Source organism: Ranitomeya variabilis, chromosome 4 (assembly GCF_051348905.1).
Source record: "Ranitomeya variabilis isolate aRanVar5 chromosome 4, aRanVar5.hap1, whole genome shotgun sequence".
Lineage (NCBI taxonomy): Eukaryota > Metazoa > Chordata > Amphibia > Anura > Dendrobatidae > Ranitomeya > Ranitomeya variabilis.
This window is the reverse complement of record NC_135235.1, coordinates 719,080,121-719,097,405: the sequence shown is the minus strand read 5'-3', so window position 1 is coordinate 719,097,405 and position 17,285 is coordinate 719,080,121. Positions and strand designations below refer to the sequence as shown.

The 17,285-nt window shown below is 49.9% G+C and overlaps 2 protein-coding genes across 5 annotated transcripts in view; one reads left to right on the top strand and one right to left on the bottom strand.

Annotated features, from left to right (window-relative positions):
• The window catches only part of LOC143766587 (uncharacterized), a 925,271-nt gene that overhangs the window by 246,464 nt on the left and 661,522 nt on the right, over positions 1 to 17,285 (bottom strand). The window lies entirely within an intron of this gene.
• LOC143766599 (uncharacterized) overlaps positions 1 to 17,285 on the top strand; it is a 264,129-nt gene that overhangs the window by 58,897 nt on the left and 187,947 nt on the right. The window contains exon 1 of one of the 4 annotated variants that reach the window (XM_077254396.1): positions 12,676 to 12,807. The exons of the other annotated variants lie outside the window; for them this stretch is intronic. The gene's annotated coding sequence lies outside the window, so the exon portion shown is untranslated. Of the gene's footprint in view, positions 1 to 12,675; positions 12,808 to 17,285 lie in introns of those variants that run through there. 4 annotated transcript variants of the gene reach the window in all.

The window sequence follows — 17,285 nt, the reverse complement described above, 5'->3', positions numbered from 1 at the left end:
AGCATCCACTCCAGGACAATCCGAAGACTCCACCTGACCGGAAGAGAAACGAGGATGAAACCCCGAATTACAGAAGAAAGGAGAAACCAAGGTGGCAGAACTAGCCCGGTTATTGAGGGCAAACTCCGCCAAGGGCAAAAAGGCAACCCAATCATCCTGATCCGCAGACACAAAACACCTCAAATAAGTCTCCAAGGTCTGATTAGTTCGCTCGGTCTGGCCATTAGTCTGAGGATGGAAAGCAGACGAAAAAGACAAATCAATGCCCATCCTAGCACAGAACGCTCGCCAAAATCTAGACACGAATTGGGTTCCCCTGTCAGAAACGATATTCTCCGGTATACCATGCAAGCGAACCACATTTTGAAAAAACAGAGGAACCAGCTCGGATGAGGAAGGCAATTTAGGCAAGGGAACCAAATGGACCATCTTAGAGAAACGGTCACACACCACCCAGATGACAGACATCTTCTGAGAAACGGGGAGATCAGAAATAAAATCCATGGAGATGTGAGTCCAAGGCCTCTTCGGAATAGGCAAAGATAACAACAATCCACTAGCCCGAGAACAACAAGGCTTGGCCCGAGCACAAACATCACAAGACTGCACAAAACCTCGCACATCTCGCGACAGGGAAGGCCACCAGAAGGACCTAGCCACCAAATCCCTGGTACCAAAGATTCCAGGATGACCAGCTAACGCAGAAGAATGGACCTCCGAGATGACTCTACTGGTCCATTCATCCGGAACAAACAGTCTACCAGGCGGGCAACGATCAGGTCTATCCGCCTGAAACTCCTGCAAGACCCGTCGCAAGTCTGGGGAAACAGCAGACAACATCACTCCATCCTTAAGGATACCTGTAGGTTCAGAATTACCAGGGGAATCAGGCTCAAAACTCCTAGAAAGGGCATCCGCCTTCACATTTTTAGAACCCGGTAGGTAAGAAACCACAAAATTAAACCGAGAGAAAAATAACGACCAGCGCGCCTGTCTAGGATTCAGGCGCCTGGCAGACTCAAGATAAATCAAATTCTTGTGGTCGGTCAATACCACCACCTGATGTCTAGCCCCCTCAAGCCAATGACGCCACTCCTCAAAAGCCCACTTCATAGCCAAGAGCTCCCGATTACCAATATCATAATTTCGCTCAGCGGGCGAAAATTTACGAGAAAAGAACGCGCAAGGTCTCATCACGGAGCAGTCGGAACTTTTCTGCGACAAAACCGCCCCAGCTCCGATTTCTGAAGCGTCGACCTCAACCTGAAAAGGAAGAGTAACATCAGGCTGACGCAATACAGGGGCGGAAGAAAAGCGGCGCTTAAGCTCCCGAAAGGCCTCCACAGCAGCAGGGGACCAATCAGCAACATCAGCACCCTTCTTAGTCAAATCAGTCAACGGCTTAGCAACATCAGAAAAACCAGTTATAAATCGACGATAAAAATTAGCAAAGCCTAAAAACTTCTGAAGGCTCTTAAGAGAAGAGGGTTGCGTCCAATCACAAATAGCCTGAACCTTGACAGGGTCCATCTCAATGGAAGAGGGGGAAAAAATGTACCCCAAAAACGAAATCTTTTGAACCCCAAAAACACACTTAGAACCCTTTACACACAAGGAATTAGAGCGCAAAACCTGAAAAACCCTCCTGACCTGTTGGACATGAGAGTCCCAGTCATCCGAAAAAATCAAAATATCATCCAGATACACAATCATAAATTTATCCAAATATTCACGGAAAATGTCATGCATAAAAGATTGAAAGACTGAAGGGGCATTTGAAAGACCAAAAGGCATTACTAAATACTCAAAATGGCCCTCAGGCGTATTAAATGCGGTTTTCCACTCATCCCCCTGCTTAATTCGCACTAAATTATACGCCCCACGAAGATCAATCTTAGAGAACCACTTGGCCCCCTTTATTCGAGCAAACAAATCAGTCAGCAGTGGCAAAGGATACTGATATTTAACCGTGATTTTATTCAAAAGCCGATAATCAATACACGGCCTCAAAGAGCCATCTTTTTTAGATACAAAGAAAAAAACGGCTCCTAAGGGAGATGACGAAGGACGAATATGTCCCTTTTCCAAGGACTCCTTAATATATTCCCGCATAGCAGCATGTTCAGGCACAGATAGATTAAATAAACGACCCTTTGGAAACTTACTGCCCGGAATCAGATCTATAGTACAATCGCAATCTCTGTGCGGAGGTAGTGAACCAAGTTTAGGCTCCTCAAAAACGTCACGATAATCAGATAAAAATTCCGGAATCTCAGAGGGAATTGATGACGAAATGGAAACCAAAGGTACGTCCCCATGAGTCCCCTGACATCCCCAGCTTAACACAGACATTGCTTTCCAGTCGAGGACTGGGTTATGAGATTGCAGCCATGGCAATCCAAGCACCAACACATCATGTAGATTATACAACACAAGGAAGCGAATAATCTCCTGGTGATCCGGATTAATACGCATAGTTACTTGTGTCCAGTATTGTGGTTTATTACTAGCCAATGGCGTGGAGTCAATACCCTTCAGAGGTATAGGAACTTCCAGAGGCTCTAAATTAAACCCACAGCGTTTGGCAAAGGACCAATCCATAAGACTCAAAGTGGCGCCAGAGTCGACATAGGCGTCCGCGGTAATAGACGATAAAGAGCAAATCAGGGTCACAGATAGAATAAACTTAGACTGTAAAGTGCCAATTGAAACAGACTTATCAACCTTCTTAGTACGTTTAGAGCATGCTGATATAACATGAGTTGAATCACCACAATAGAACCATAACCCATTTTTCCGCCTAAAATTCTGTCGTTCGCTTCTGGACAGAATTCTATCACATTGCATAATCTCTGGCGCCTTCTCAGTAGACACCGCCAAATGGTGCACAGGTTTGCGCTCCCGCAAACGCCGATCAATCTGAATAGCCATTGTCATGGACTCATTCAGACCTGTAGGCACAGGGAACCCCACCATAACATCCTTAATGGCATCAGAGAGACCCTCTCTGAAATTCGCCGCCAGGGCGCACTCATTCCACTGAGTAAGCACAGACCACTTACGAAATTTTTGGCAGTATATTTCAGCCTCATCTTGCCCTTGAGACAGGGCCATCAAGGCTTTTTCAGCCTGAATCTCTAAATGAGGTTCCTCATAAAGCAACCCCAAAGCCAGGAAAAACGCATCCACATTGAGCAACGCAGGATCCCCTGGTGCCAAAGCAAATGCCCAATCCTGAGGGTCGCCCCGGAGCAAGGAAATTACAATCCTGACCTGCTGTGCAGGATCTCCAGCGGAGCGAGATCTCAGAGACAAAAATAATTTACAATTATGTTTGAAATTCTGGAAGCGAGATCTATCCCCGGAGAAAAATTCAGGTAAAGGAATTCTAGGTTCAGATATAGGAGCATGAATTACAAAATCCTGTAAACTTTGAACCTTCATAGCGAGATTATCCAAACCTGTAGCTAAACTCTGAGGATCCATTTTAATCAGGTGAAATCAGAACCATTCAAGGATTAGAAGGAGAGAGAGACGAAGGCTGCAGTAAGCAGAGATGCAAGTGAATCAACTAATGAGCAAACTCAGAAAAAAAAAAAAAAAAAAAATTCTCTGCAGACTTCTTTTCTCTCCTTTCTTCTGCCAATTATTTTAACCCTTGGCCGGCCAAACTGTCATGGTTCTCAATGGCAAGAGACCGTAGTAAAGCATACAAAAGGACTAGCTCTTGGAAGATGGGAACTCGAGCTGACTGTGAGCTAAACCTACCGCACAACTAACAGTGGCCGGGTAGCGTGCCTACGTTTTATCCCTAGACGCCCAGCGCCAGCCGGAGGACTGACTGACCCTAGCAGAGGAAAATACAGACCTGGCTTACCTCTAGAGAAATTTTCCCCAAAAGGCAGACAGTAGCCCCCACATATATTGTCGGTGATTTTAGAGGAAATTGACATACGAAGTATGAAGATAGGTTTAGCAAATTGAGGTCCGCTTACTAGATAGTAGGAAGACAGAAAAGGGAACTTCACAGTCAGCTGAAAACCCTTTCAAAACACCATCCTGAAATTACTTTAAGACTCTAATATCAACTCATGACACCAGAGTGGCAATTTCAGCTCACAAGAGCTTCCAGCCTCAGAAATATTCAAACACAGAGAACTGGAACAAAAATGCAAACCAATCTTAGGACTACAAGTCCAACTTAGCTGATAGTAGTCTAGGAGCAGGAACATGCAACAGAAAGGCTTCTGGTAACATTGTTGGCCGGCATAGAAATGACTGAGGAGCAAGGCTAAATAGACAACTCCCACATCCTGATGGAAACAGGTGAACAGAGGAGATGAAGCACACAAGTGCAGTACCACCAGAACCACCGGGGGAGCCCAGAAACCAAATTCACAACAGGGGGGATATCTTTCCTTTTGGGGTCTTCTCTGAGGCAAGATAGCTTTCTATTTCCTTCTTTAGGGGTAGTTAGTTCTTAGGCTGTGACGAGGTGTCTAGGGAGAGTCAGGAACATCCCACGGCTATTACTAGTGTTGTTGTTAGGATTAGGGATTGCGGTCAGTAAAGATACCACCTCCTCAGAGCTCGTCCCATGTTGCCGTTTAGCCACCAGGTCATATCAGTGTGGCTCCTTAACCACCAGGTCATAACAGGGCTTATTTTTTGTGTGCCGAGCTGGCGTTTTTAATTATTCCAATTCGGTGCAGATACGTTCTTTTGATCGCCCGTTATTGCATTTTAATGCAATGTTGCAGCGACCAAAAAAACGTAATTCTGGCGTTTCGATTTTTTTCTCGTTACGCCGTTTAGCGATCAGGTTGATGCTTTTTTTTATTGATAGATCGGGCGATTCTGAACGTGGCGATACCAAATATGTGTAGATTTGATTTTTTTTTTTTTATTGATTTATTTTGATTGGGGCGAAAGGGGGGTGATTTAAACTTTGATATTTTTTTTATTATTTTCACATTTTTTTAAACTTTTTTTTTAACTTTTGCCATGCTTCAATAGCCTCCATGGGAGGCTAGAAGCAGACACAGCCCGATCGCCTCTGCTACATAGCAGTGATCTGCTATGTAGCAGAAATGCAGGTGTGCTGTGAGCGCCGACCACAGGGTGGCACTCACAGCTGCCGGGGATCAGTAACCATAGAGGTCTCAAGGACCTCTATGGTTACAATACTGAAGCATCGCCGACCTCCGATCATGTGACGCGTGCAGCACTGAGAGGTGAGTATATCATTATTTTTTACTTTAATTCTTTTTTTTTACACAAATATGGTTCCCAGGGCCTGGAGGAGAGTCTCCTCTCCTCCACCCTGGGTACCATCCGCACATGATCCGCTTACTTCCCGCATGATGGGCATAGCCCCATGTGGGAAGTAAGCAGATCAATGCATTCCTATGTGTGCAGAATCGCCGCGATTCCGCACAAAGAAGTGACATGCTGCGGAATGTAAACCGCTGCGTTCCCACACAGTTTTTTCCGCAGCATGTGCACAGCGTTTTCGGTTTCCCATAGGTTTACATTGAACTGTAAACTCATGGGAATCTGCTGCGGACCCGCAGCTGCAGAAACGCTGCGGATCCGCAGCAAAATCCACAACGTGTGCACATACCCTAATAGTATGGTACTGTGGTCCCAATTTTTTGAAAAGTCCCGCCTCCAGACCCATACTCAACGGCAGACCCAAGAGTACGATCACATTTATCATTGCTGCGCACTGTGTACGGCATCAATGGAGGGAGCAGCGGAGATTCTCTTATCACTGGGATCCCACTCCACTCGCTCCTCACACTCAGCAAGTGTCTGCACTGCGGCCTATATACCCGAAGCCTCACACCCGGATCCGCTCTGTGCGCAGCGTACACCCAGTACTTCTGTTATATACACTATGTTCCAAATTATTATGCAAATGAAATTTTTCTCGGATTTTCCTAAATGGTCGGTGCAAATGACAGTCAGTCTAATAAAAGTCATCACCCGTTAGATTATACATTGAATTTTATTGAAGAAACCTCCCAATGATAACAGTATAATCTCCAAAATGAATAAAAACTCAAAATGCACTGTTCCAAATTATTAGGCACAGTAGAATGTCTAAACATTTGATATGTTTTAAAGAACTGAAAATGCTCATTTGTGGAATTTGCAGCATTAGGAGGTCACATTCACTGAACAAAAAGCTATTTAACTCCAAAACATCCTAACAGGCCAAGTTACATATTAACATAGGAACCTTCTCTGATGTCACCTTCACAATTCTTGCATCCATTGAACTTGTGAGTTTTTGGAGAGTTTCTGCTTGTATTTCTTTGCATGAAGTCAGAATAGCCTCCCAGAGCTGCTGTTTGGATATGAACTGCCTCCCACCTTCATAGATCTTTTGCTTGATGATACTCCCAAGGTTCTCTATAGGGTTGAGGTCAGGGGAAGATGGTGGCCACACCATGAGTTTATCTCCTTTTATGCCCATAGCAGCCAATGACTCAGAGGTATTCTTTGCAGCATGAGATGGGGCATTGTCAGCATGAAGATGATTTTGCTCCTGAAGGCACGTTTCTGCTTTTTAGACCATGGAAGAAAGTTGTCAATCAGAAACTCTATTTACTTTGCTGAGGTCATTTTCACACCTTCAGGAACCTTAAAGGGCCCCACCAGCTGTTTCTCCATGATTCCGGCCCAAAACATGACTCCACCACCTCCTTGCTGACGTTGCAGCCTTGTTGGGACATGGTGACCATCCGCCAACCATCCACTACTCCATCCATCTGGACCGTCCAGGGTTGCTCGACACTCATCAGTAAACAAGACTGTTTGAAAATTAGTTTTCATGTATGTGTGGGCCCAATACAATCATTTCTGCTTGTGAACACTGTTTAGGAGTGGCCGAATAGTAGGTTTATGCACCACAGCAAGCCTTTGAAGGATCCTACACCTTGAAGTTCGAGGGACTCCAGAGGCACCAGCAGCTTCAAATAACTGTTTGCTGCTTTGTAATGGCTTTTTAGCAGCTGCTCTCTTAATCCAATGAATTTGTCTGGCAGAAAACTTCCTCATTATGCCTTTATCTGCATGAAGTCTGTCTGTGCTCCGTTTCAGTCACAAATCTCTTCACAGTATGATGATCACTCTTAAGTTTTCGTGAAATATCTGATGTTTTCATACCTTGTCCAAGGCATTGCACTATTTAATGCTTTTCAGCAGCAGAGAGATCCTTTTTATTTCCCATATTGCTTGAAACCCGTGGCTTGCTTAATAATGTGGAACATAATTTTTAAATAGTTTTCCTTTAATTAGAATCACCTGGAAAACTAATTATCACATGTGTTTAAGATTGATTTCAGTGATCCATTGAACCCTGAGACACAATACCATCCATGAGTTTATTTGAAAAACAAAACAATTAAATCTTTATCACACTTAAATCCAATTTGCATAATAATTTGGAACACAGTGTACAGTCTGCTCCATACACCTCGTACACACACGACTCTGCTATATCCACACTGTAAACCCCTCCTGACCCCACACATAAACTTCCCCTCATCCAGCACCATGACAACCAGCACAGCAGAGTCCTGCATACACTGAGGCCCCTGATCATGTGACCCCTGACTCCTCCCCTCCTGTGACCTCATCACAGGTCCTGTGCGCACAGAATAGCCATATATGTGGAGTGCGGCTCTGCGGGTGCAGGTTGGTTCTGGAGGCTCCATTATTCTCTATGTGGAGTGCGGCTCTGCGGGTGGAGGTCGGTGCTGGAGGCTCCATTATTCTCTATGTGGAGTGCGGCTCTGCGGGTGGAGGTCGGTGCTGGAGGCTCCATTATTCTCTATGTGGAGTGCGGCTCTGCGGGTGGAGGTCGGTGCTGGAGGCTCCATTATTCTCTATGTGGAGTACAGCTCTGCGGGTGGAGGTCGGTGCTGGAGGCTCCATTATTCTCTATGTGGAGTGCGGCTCTGCGGGTGGAGGTCGGTGCTGGAGGCTCCATTATTCTCTATGTGGAGTACAGCTCTGCGGGTGGAGGTCGGTGCTGGAGGCTCCATTATTCTCTATGTGGAGTGCGGCTCTGCGGGTGGAGGTCGGTGCTGGAGGCCCCATTATTCTCTATGTGGAGTGTGGCTCTGCGGGTGGAGGTCGGTGCTGGAGGCTCCATTATTCTCTATGTGGAGTGCGGCTCTGCGGGTGGAGGTCGGTGCTGGAGGCTCCATTATTCTCTATGTGGAGTGCGGCTCTGCGGGTGGAGGTCGGTGCTGGAGGCTCCATTATTCTCTATGTGGAGTGCGGCTCTGCGGGTGGAGGTCGGTGCTGGAGGCTCCATTATTCTCTATGTGGAGTGCGGCTCTGCGGGTGGAGGTCGGTGCTGGAGGCTCCATTATTCTCTATGTGGAGTGCGGCTCTGCGGGTGGAGGTCGGTGCTGGAGGCTCCGTTATTCTCTATGTGGAGTGCGGCTCTGCGGGTGGAGGTCGGTGCTGGAGGCTCCATTATTCTCTATGTGGAGTGCGGCTCTGCGGGTGGAGGTCGGTGCTGGAGGCTCCATTATTCTCTATGTGGAGTGCGGCTCTGCGGGTGGAGGTCGGTGCTGGAGGCTCCATTATTCTCTATGTGGAGTACGGCTCTGCGGGTGGAGGTCGGTGCTGGAGGCTCCATTATTCTCTATGTGGAGTGCGGCTCTGCGGGTGGAGGTCGGTGCTGGAGGCTCCATTATTCTCTATGTGGAGTACAGCTCTGCGGGTGGAGGTCGGTGCTGGAGGCTCCATTATTCTCTATGTGGAGTACAGCTCTGCGGGTGGAGGTCGGTGCTGGAGTCCCCATTATTCTCCATGTGGAGTGTGGCTCTGCGGGTGGAGGTCGGTGCTGGAGGCTCCATTATTCTCTATGTGGAGTGCGGCTCTGCGGGTGGAGGTCGGTGCTGGAGGCTCCATTATTCTCTATGTGGAGTGCGGCTCTGCGGGTGGAGGTCGGTGCTGGAGGCTCCATTATTCTCTATGTGGAGTGCGGCTCTGCGGGTGGAGGTCGGTGCTGGAGGCTCCGTTATTCTCTATGTGGAGTGCGGCTCTGCGGGTGGAGGTCGGTGCTGGAGGCTCCATTATTCTCTATGTGGAGTGCGGCTCTGCGGGTGGAGGTCGGTGCTGGAGGCTCCATTATTCTCTATGTGGAGTGCGGCTCTGCGGGTGGAGGTCGGTGCTGGAGGCTCCATTATTCTCTATGTGGAGTACGGCTCTGCGGGTGGAGGTCGGTGCTGGAGGCTCCATTATTCTCTATGTGGAGTGCGGCTCTGCGGGTGGAGGTCGGTGCTGGAGGCTCCATTATTCTCTATGTGGAGTACAGCTCTGCGGGTGGAGGTCGGTGCTGGAGGCTCCATTATTCTCTATGTGGAGTGCGGCTCTGCGGGTGGAGGTCGGTGCTGGAGGCTCCATTATTCTCTATGTGGAGTGCGGCTCTGCGGGTGGAGGTCGGTGCTGGAGGCTCCATTATTCTCTATGTGGAGTGCGGCTCTGCGGGTGGAGGTCGGTGCTGGAGGCTCCATTATTCTCTATGTGGAGTGTGGCTCTGCGGGTGGAGGTCGGTGCTGGAGGCTCCGTTATTCTCTATGTGGAGTGCGGCTCTGCGGGTGGAGGTCAGTGCTGGAGGCTCCATTATTCTCTATGTGGAGTGCGGCTCTGCGGGTGGAGGTCGGTGCTGGAGGCTCCATTATTTTATATGTGGAGTGCGGCTCTGCGGGTGGAGGTCGGTGCTGGAGGCTCCATTATTCTCTATGTGGAGTGCGGCTCTGCGGGTGGAGGTCGGTGCTGGAGGCTCCGTTATTCTCTATGTGGAGTGCGGCTCTGCGGGTGGAGGTCAGTGCTGGAGGCTCCATTATTCTCTATGTGGAGTGCGGCTCTGCGGGTGGAGGTCGGTGCTGGAGGCCCCATTATTTATGTGGAGTGCGGCTCTGCGGGTGGAGGTCGGTGCTGGAGGCTCCATTATTCTCTATGTGGAGTGCGGCTCTGCGGGTGGAGGTTGGTGCTGGAGGCTCCGTTATTCTCTATGTGGAGTGCGGCTCTGCGGGTGGAGGTCGGTGCTGGAGGCTCCATTATTCTCTATGTGGAGTGCGGCTCTGCGGGTGGAGGTCGGTGCTGGAGGCCCCATTATTCTCTATGTGGAGTGCGGCTCTGCGGGTGGAGGTCGGTGCTGGAGGCCCCATTATTCTCTATGTGGAGTGCGGCTCTGCGGGTGGAGGTCGGTGCTGGAGGCTCCATTATTCTCTATGTGGAGTGCGGCTCTGCGGGTGGAGGTCGGTGCTGGAGGCTCCATTATTCTCTATGTGGAGTGCGGCTCTGCGGGTGGAGGTCGGTACTGGAGGCTCCATTCTCTATGTGGAGTGCGGCTCTGCGGGTGGAGGTCGGTGCTGGAGGCCCCATTATTCTCTATGTGGAGTGCGGCTCTGCGGGTGGAGGTCGGTGCTGGAGGCCCCATTATTCTCTATGTGGAGTGCGGCTCTGCGGGTGGAGGTCGGTGCTGGAGGCCCCATTATTCTCTATGTGGAGTGCGGCTCTGCGGGTGGAGGTCGGTGCTGGAGGCCCCATTATTCTCTATGTGGAGTGCGGCTCTGCGGGTGGAGGTCGGTGCTGGAGGCTCTATTATTCTCTATGTGGAGTGCGGCTCTGCAGGTGGAGGTCAGTGCTGGAAGCCCCATTATTCTCTATGTGGAGTGCGGCTCTGCGGGTGGAGGTAGGTGCTGGAGGCTCCATTATTCTCTATGTGGAGTGCGGCTCTGCGGGTGGAGGTTGGTGCTGGAGGCTCCGTTATTCTCTATGTGGAGTGCGGCTCTGCGGGTGGAGGTCGGTGCTGGAGGCTCCATTATTCTCTATGTGGAGTACAGCTCTGCGGGTGGAGGTAGGTGCTGGAGGCCCCATTATTCTCTATGTGGAGTGCGGCTCTGCGGGTGGAGGTCGGTGCTGGAGGCTCCGTTATTCTCTATGTGGAGTGCGGCTCTGCGGGTGGAGGTCGGTGCTGGAGGCTCCATTATTCTCTATGTGGAGTACAGCTCTGCGGGTGGAGGTCGGTGCTGGAGGCCCCATTATTCTCTATGTGGAGTGCGGCTCTGCGGGTGGAGGTCGGTGCTGGAGGCTCCATTATTCTCTATGTGGAGTGCGGCTCTGCGGGTGGAGGTCGGTGCTGGAGGCTCCATTATTCTCTATGTGTAGTGCGGCTCTGCGGGTGGAGGTCGGTGCTGGAGGCTCCATTATTCTCTATGTGGAGTGCGGCTCTGCGGGTGGAGGTCGGTGCTGGAGGCCCCATTATTCTCTATGTGGAGTGCGGCTCTGCGGGTGGAGGTCAGTGCTGGAGGCCCCATTATTCTCTATGTGGAGTGCGGCTCTGCGGGTGGAGGTCGGTGCTGGAGGCTCCATTATTCTCTATGTGGAGTGCGGCTCTGCGGGTGGAGGTCGGTGCTGGAGGCTCCATTATTCTCTATGTGGAGTGCGGCTCTGCGGGTGGAGGTCGGTGCTGGAGGCTCCATTATTCTCTATGTGGAGTGCGGCTCCGCGGGTGGAGGTCGGTGCTGGAGGCTCCATTATTCTCTATGTGGAGTACAGCTCTGCGGGTGGAGGTCGGTGCTGGAGGCCCCATTATTCTCTATGTGGAGTGCTGCTCTGCGGGTGGAGGTCGGTGCTGGAGGCTCCATTATTCTCTATGTGGAGTGCGGCTCTGCGGGTGCAGGTCGGTGCTGGAGGCTCCATTATTCTCTATGTGGAGTGCAGCTCTGCGGGTGGAGGTCGGTGCTGGAGGCTCCATTATTCTCTATGTGGAGTGCGGCTCTGCGGGTGGAGGTCGGTGCTGGAGGCTCCATTATTCTCTATGTGGAGTACAGCTCTGCGGGTGGAGGTCGGTGCTGGAGGCTCCATTATTCTCTATGTGGAGTGCGGCTCTGCGGGTGGAGGTCGGTGCTGGAGGCTCCATTATTCTCTATGTGGAGTGCGGCTCCGCGGGTGGAGGTCGGTGCTGGAGGCTCCATTATTCTCTATGTGGAGTACAGCTCTGCGGGTGGAGGTCGGTGCTGGAGGCTCCATTATTCTCTATGTGGAGTGCGGCTCTGCGGGTGGAGGTCGGTGCTGGAGGCTCCATTATTCTCTATGTGGAGTACAGCTCTGCGGGTGGAGGTCGGTGCTGGAGGCTCCATTATTCTCTATGTGGAGTGCGGCTCTGTGGGTGGAGGTCGGTGCTGGAGGCCCCATTATTCTCTATGTGGAGTGCTGCTCTGCGGGTGGAGGTCGGTGCTGGAGGCTCCATTATTCTCTATGTGGAGTGCGGCTCTGCGGGTGGAGGTCGGTGCTGGAGGCTCCATTATTCTCTATGTGGAGTGCGGCTCTGCGGGTGGAGGTCGGTGCTGGAGGCCCCATTATTCTCTATGTGGAGTGCGGCTCTGCGGGTGGAGGTCGGTGCTGGAGGCTCCATTATTCTCTATGTGGAGTACAGCTCTGCGGGTGGAGGTCGGTGCTGGAGGCTCCATTATTTTATATGTGGAGTGCGGCTCTGCGGGTGGAGGTCGGTGCTGGAGGCTCCATTATTCTCTATGTGGAGTGCGGCTCTGCGGGTGGAGGTCGGTGCTGGAGGCTCCATTATTTTATATGTGGAGTGCGGCTCTGCGGGTGGAGGTCGGTGCTGGAGGCTCCATTATTCTCTATGTGGAGTGCGGCTCTGCGGGTGGAGGTCGGTGCTGGAGGCCCCATTATTCTCTATGTGGAGTGCTGCTCTGCGGGTGGAGGTCGGTGCTGGAGGCTCCATTATTCTCTATGTGGAGTACGGCTCTGCGGGTGGAGGTCGGTGCTGGAGGCTCCATTATTCTCTATGTGGAGTGCGGCTCTGTGGGTGGAGGTCGGTGCTGGAGGCCCCATTATTCTCTATGTGGAGTGCTGCTCTGCGGGTGGAGGTCGGTGCTGGAGGCCCCATTATTCTCTATGTGGAGTGCGGCTCTGCGGGTGGAGGTCGGTGCTGGAGGCTCCATTATTCTCTATGTGGAGTGCGGCTCTGCGGGTGGAGGTCGGTGCTGGAGGCCCCATTATTCTCTATGTGGAGTGCGGCTCTGCGGGTGGAGGTCGGTGCTGGAGGCTCCATTATTCTCTATGTGGAGTACAGCTCTGCGGGTGGAGGTCGGTGCTGGAGGCCCCATTATTCTCTATGTGGAGTGCGGCTCTGCGGGTGGAGGTCGGTGCTGGAGGCTCCATTATTTTATATGTGGAGTGCGGCTCTGCGGGTGGAGGTCGGTGCTGGAGGCTCCATTATTCTCTATGTGGAGTGCGGCTCTGCGGGTGGAGGTTGGTGCTGGAGGCTCCGTTATTCTCTATGTGGAGTGCGGCTCTGTGGGTGGAGGTCAGTGCTGGAGGCTCCATTATTCTCTATGTGGAGTGCGGCTCTGCGGGTGGAGGTCGGTGCTGGAGGCTCCATTATTCTCTATGTGGAGTGCGGCTCTGCGGGTGGAGGTCGGTGCTGGAGGCCCCATTATTCTCTATGTGGAGTGCGGCTCTGCGGGTGGAGGTCGGTGCTGGAGGCTCCATTATTCTCTATGTGGAGTACAGCTCTGCGGGTGGAGGTCGGTGCTGGAGGCTCCATTATTCTCTATGTGGAGTGCGGCTCTGCGGGTGGAGGTCGGTGCTGGAGGCTCCATTATTCTCTATGTGGAGTGCGGCTCTGCGGGTGGAGGTCGGTGCTGGAGGCTCCGTTATTCTCTATGTGGAGTGCGGCTCTGCGGGTGGAGGTCGGTGCTGGAGGCTCCATTATTCTCTATGTGGAGTGCGGCTCTGCGGGTGGAGGTAGGTGCTGGAGGCTCCATTATTCTCTATGTGGAGTACAGCTCTGCGGGTGGAGGTCGGTGCTGGAGGCTCCATTATTCTCTATGTGGAGGGTGGCTCTGCGGGTGGAGGTCGGTGCTGGAGCCTCCATTATTCTCTATGTGGTATGAGGGTCTGCGGTTGGACGTAGGTGGAGAGATTCCACATTACAGGGCTTGGGGGGACATTAACCCATTCAGCACTGATGAGACTCTTTTGGGGTCTCGGTGTGGTGTGAACAGTGATGTAACAGCTGCGGATAGGGAGGTCAGACTGATTACAGATACATCATCTATTGGAGCTTTCTGGTAAACAGTGTTTTCCGTTTTCCCTCATATATGGAGATTTTGGGGTCACCGCCCTAGAACAAGCAGCGTAGAGTTTCCTATGTGACGTCTCCCCCAAATTCCTCGGCTCCTGTCAGTGATTGACCTTGTGCTTTGTTTCTGGTCATAGTAAATACAAGTCGGATTGGGACCTTCAGGAGCCTATAATGGGGGACGTGTCGATTTATAACGAGGGGGAAGACGCAGGATGGAAACCTTTCCCCCTTAGTTTCCCATAAGAATAGAGGCCCCAATAACGCTGGGCTGAGACTTGGACACACGACCTTGCGCCGTTACACAATTTGTGGTGAAGGTTCCTCAGTAATATTATTGGAGCTCCTATCCTTATAGTGAGCCCCTGCGGTGACATCTGGGAGACCCCAAAGAATTCAGGAACTCTAATGGGAACATTCTGGCTTGTTCACTCCCCATGACTGAAGCAACGGACATGTGCTCGCTGGACTGTCTCCCCTGTATCTGTAGATTATGGAGCTGACACTGGCATTTTTAGGCGCTAGGATTGTGCGATCACAAAGCCGCTGATGGGAGTTACAGTTGTTACAAATATCGGGGAAAACTTGGTCAGTGACCTCCAGTACCGAGGACGTCCTTCTGTAAAAGTCTTCTGGGAAGGAGATTAAGCCAGTAGTGAAATCTTTAGGGAACCTGTTGTTTCCGAGGCATAGTAGGTGGCAGGTAAACTTGTCTGCAGTAGTATTTCCCATCACATGAACTCGCAAATTAGTCAGAGTTACTTCTGAATATGTCTACATAGATAAGATTTTAAACAGCCATTCAGCTCGTTTTTTGGTGTTATTCACTGAAGAAAAGGTAAAGTTTGTCAGATGTCATCTATAAAAAGCACAACAATTCCCCTAATAAGCAATGGATCCCCGCAGATCTCTCAAGGTGTGATCTAGGGTCTTGACTGCTTTCTTGTGCGCCATGGTACATTCGTCCCAAACAATTAATTTCCAAGTCTGTAATACTATACTTACTATGTACTGTATATACTATGTAATAACTGAACATGAGGTTCTTAGTTTAATATTCTGATCAGACTGTATGAAGCTCACTGCCACTTCACGGTGAACCTCTTAGGCCGGGGACACACTTAACGTATAAAAAAACGGTCCGTTTTTCACGGCCGAGAATCGCACAAATGTTTCAAAAACAGTGATCCGTGTGCAGTGCGAGGATGCGATTTCCTCGCATCAAATGATCCGTGTGACATCCGTGTGACATCCGTATGGCATCCGTATGCCGAGATTTTCTCGCAAGCTTGCAAAACCAACATCTAATGGATTTATGTGCTCAAATGTTCGGGAAAACATATATACAGTATATATATATATATATATATATCATTGAGACACATATATATATATTCTGTATTTATATTTCATTCAGTGCGATATCTGTGAACAGCCGGTAATTCAATTGCCGGCTTTTCATTTCTCCTGCACAAACCCGACAGGATATGAGACATGGTTTACATACAGTAAACCATCTCATATCCCCATTTTTTTTGCATATTCCACACTACTAATGTTAGTAGTGTGTGTATGCAAAATTTCAGCGCTGTAGCTGCTGAAATAAAGGGTTAAATGGCGGAAAAAATTGGCGTGGGCTCCCGCGCAATTTTCTCCGCCAGAGTGGTAAAGCCAGTGACTGAGGGCAGATATTAACCCCTTCCCGACATTTGACGTACTATCCCGTCGAGGTGGGGTGGGCCCGTATGACCGCCGACGGGATAGTACGTCATCACCGATCAGCGGCGCTCATGGGGGGAGCGCGGCCGATCGCGGCCGGGTGTCAGCTGCATATCGCAGCTGACATCCGGCACTATGTGCCAGGAGCGGTCACGGACCGCCCCCGGCACATTAACCCCCGGCACACCGCGATCAAACATGATCGCAGTGTACCGGCGGTATAGGGAAGCATCGCGCAGGGAGGGGGCTCCCTGCGGGCTTCCCTGAGACCCCCGGAGCAACGCGATGTGATCGCGTTGCTGCGAGGGTCTCCTACCTCCTTCCTGGCTGCAGGTCCCGGATCCAAGATGGCCGCGGCATCCGGGTCCTGCAGGGAAGGAGGTGGCTTACCGAGTGTCTGCTCAGAGCAGACACTTGGTAAGCCTGCAGCCCTGCACAGCAGATCGTCGATCTGGCAGAGTGCTGTGCACACTGCCAGATCAATGATCTGTGATGTCCCCCCCTGGGACAAAGTAAAAAAGTTAAAAAAAAATTTTTCCACATGTGTAAAAAAAAAAAAAAAAAAATCCTAAATAAATAATAATAAAAAAATATATATTATTCCCATAAATACATTTCTTTATCTAAATAAAAAAAACAAAACTATAAAAGTACACATATTTAGTATCGCCGCGTCCGTAACGACCCAACCTATAAAACTGCCCCACTAGTTAACCCCTTCAGTAAACACCGTAAGAAAAAAAAAAAAAAAACGAGGCAAAAAACAACGCTTTATTACCATACCGCCGAACAAAAAGTGGAATAACACGCGATCAAAAAGACTGATATAAATATCCATGGTACCGCTGAAAACGTCATCTTGTCCCGCAAAAAACAAGCCGCCATACAACATTATCAGCAAAAAAATAAAAAAGTTATAGTCCTGAGAATAAAGCGATACGAAAATAATTATTTTTTCTATATTTTAGTTTTTATCGTATAAAAGCGCCAAAACATAAAAAAATGATATAAATGAGATATCGCTGTAATCGTACTGACCCGAAGAATAAAACTGCTTTATCAATTTAACCAAACGCGGAACGGTATAAACGCCTCCCCCAAAAGAAATTCATGAATAGCTGGTTTTTGGTCATTCTGCCTCACAAAAATCGGAATAAAAAGCGATCAAAAACGGTCACGTGTCCGAAAATGTTACCAATAAAAACGTCAACTCGTCCCGCAAAAAACAAGACCTCACATGACTCTGTGGAGCAAAATGTGGAAAAATTATAGGTCTCAAAATGTGGAGACGCAAAAACTTTTTTGCTATAAAAAGCGTCGCTGGTTTCACACTTGCGTTTTTGTCTGCAGCGTTTTTTGCACAAAAAAACGCATGCGTTTTTTCCCTATATTTAACATTGAAAACGCATGCGGTTTTTTTGTACGC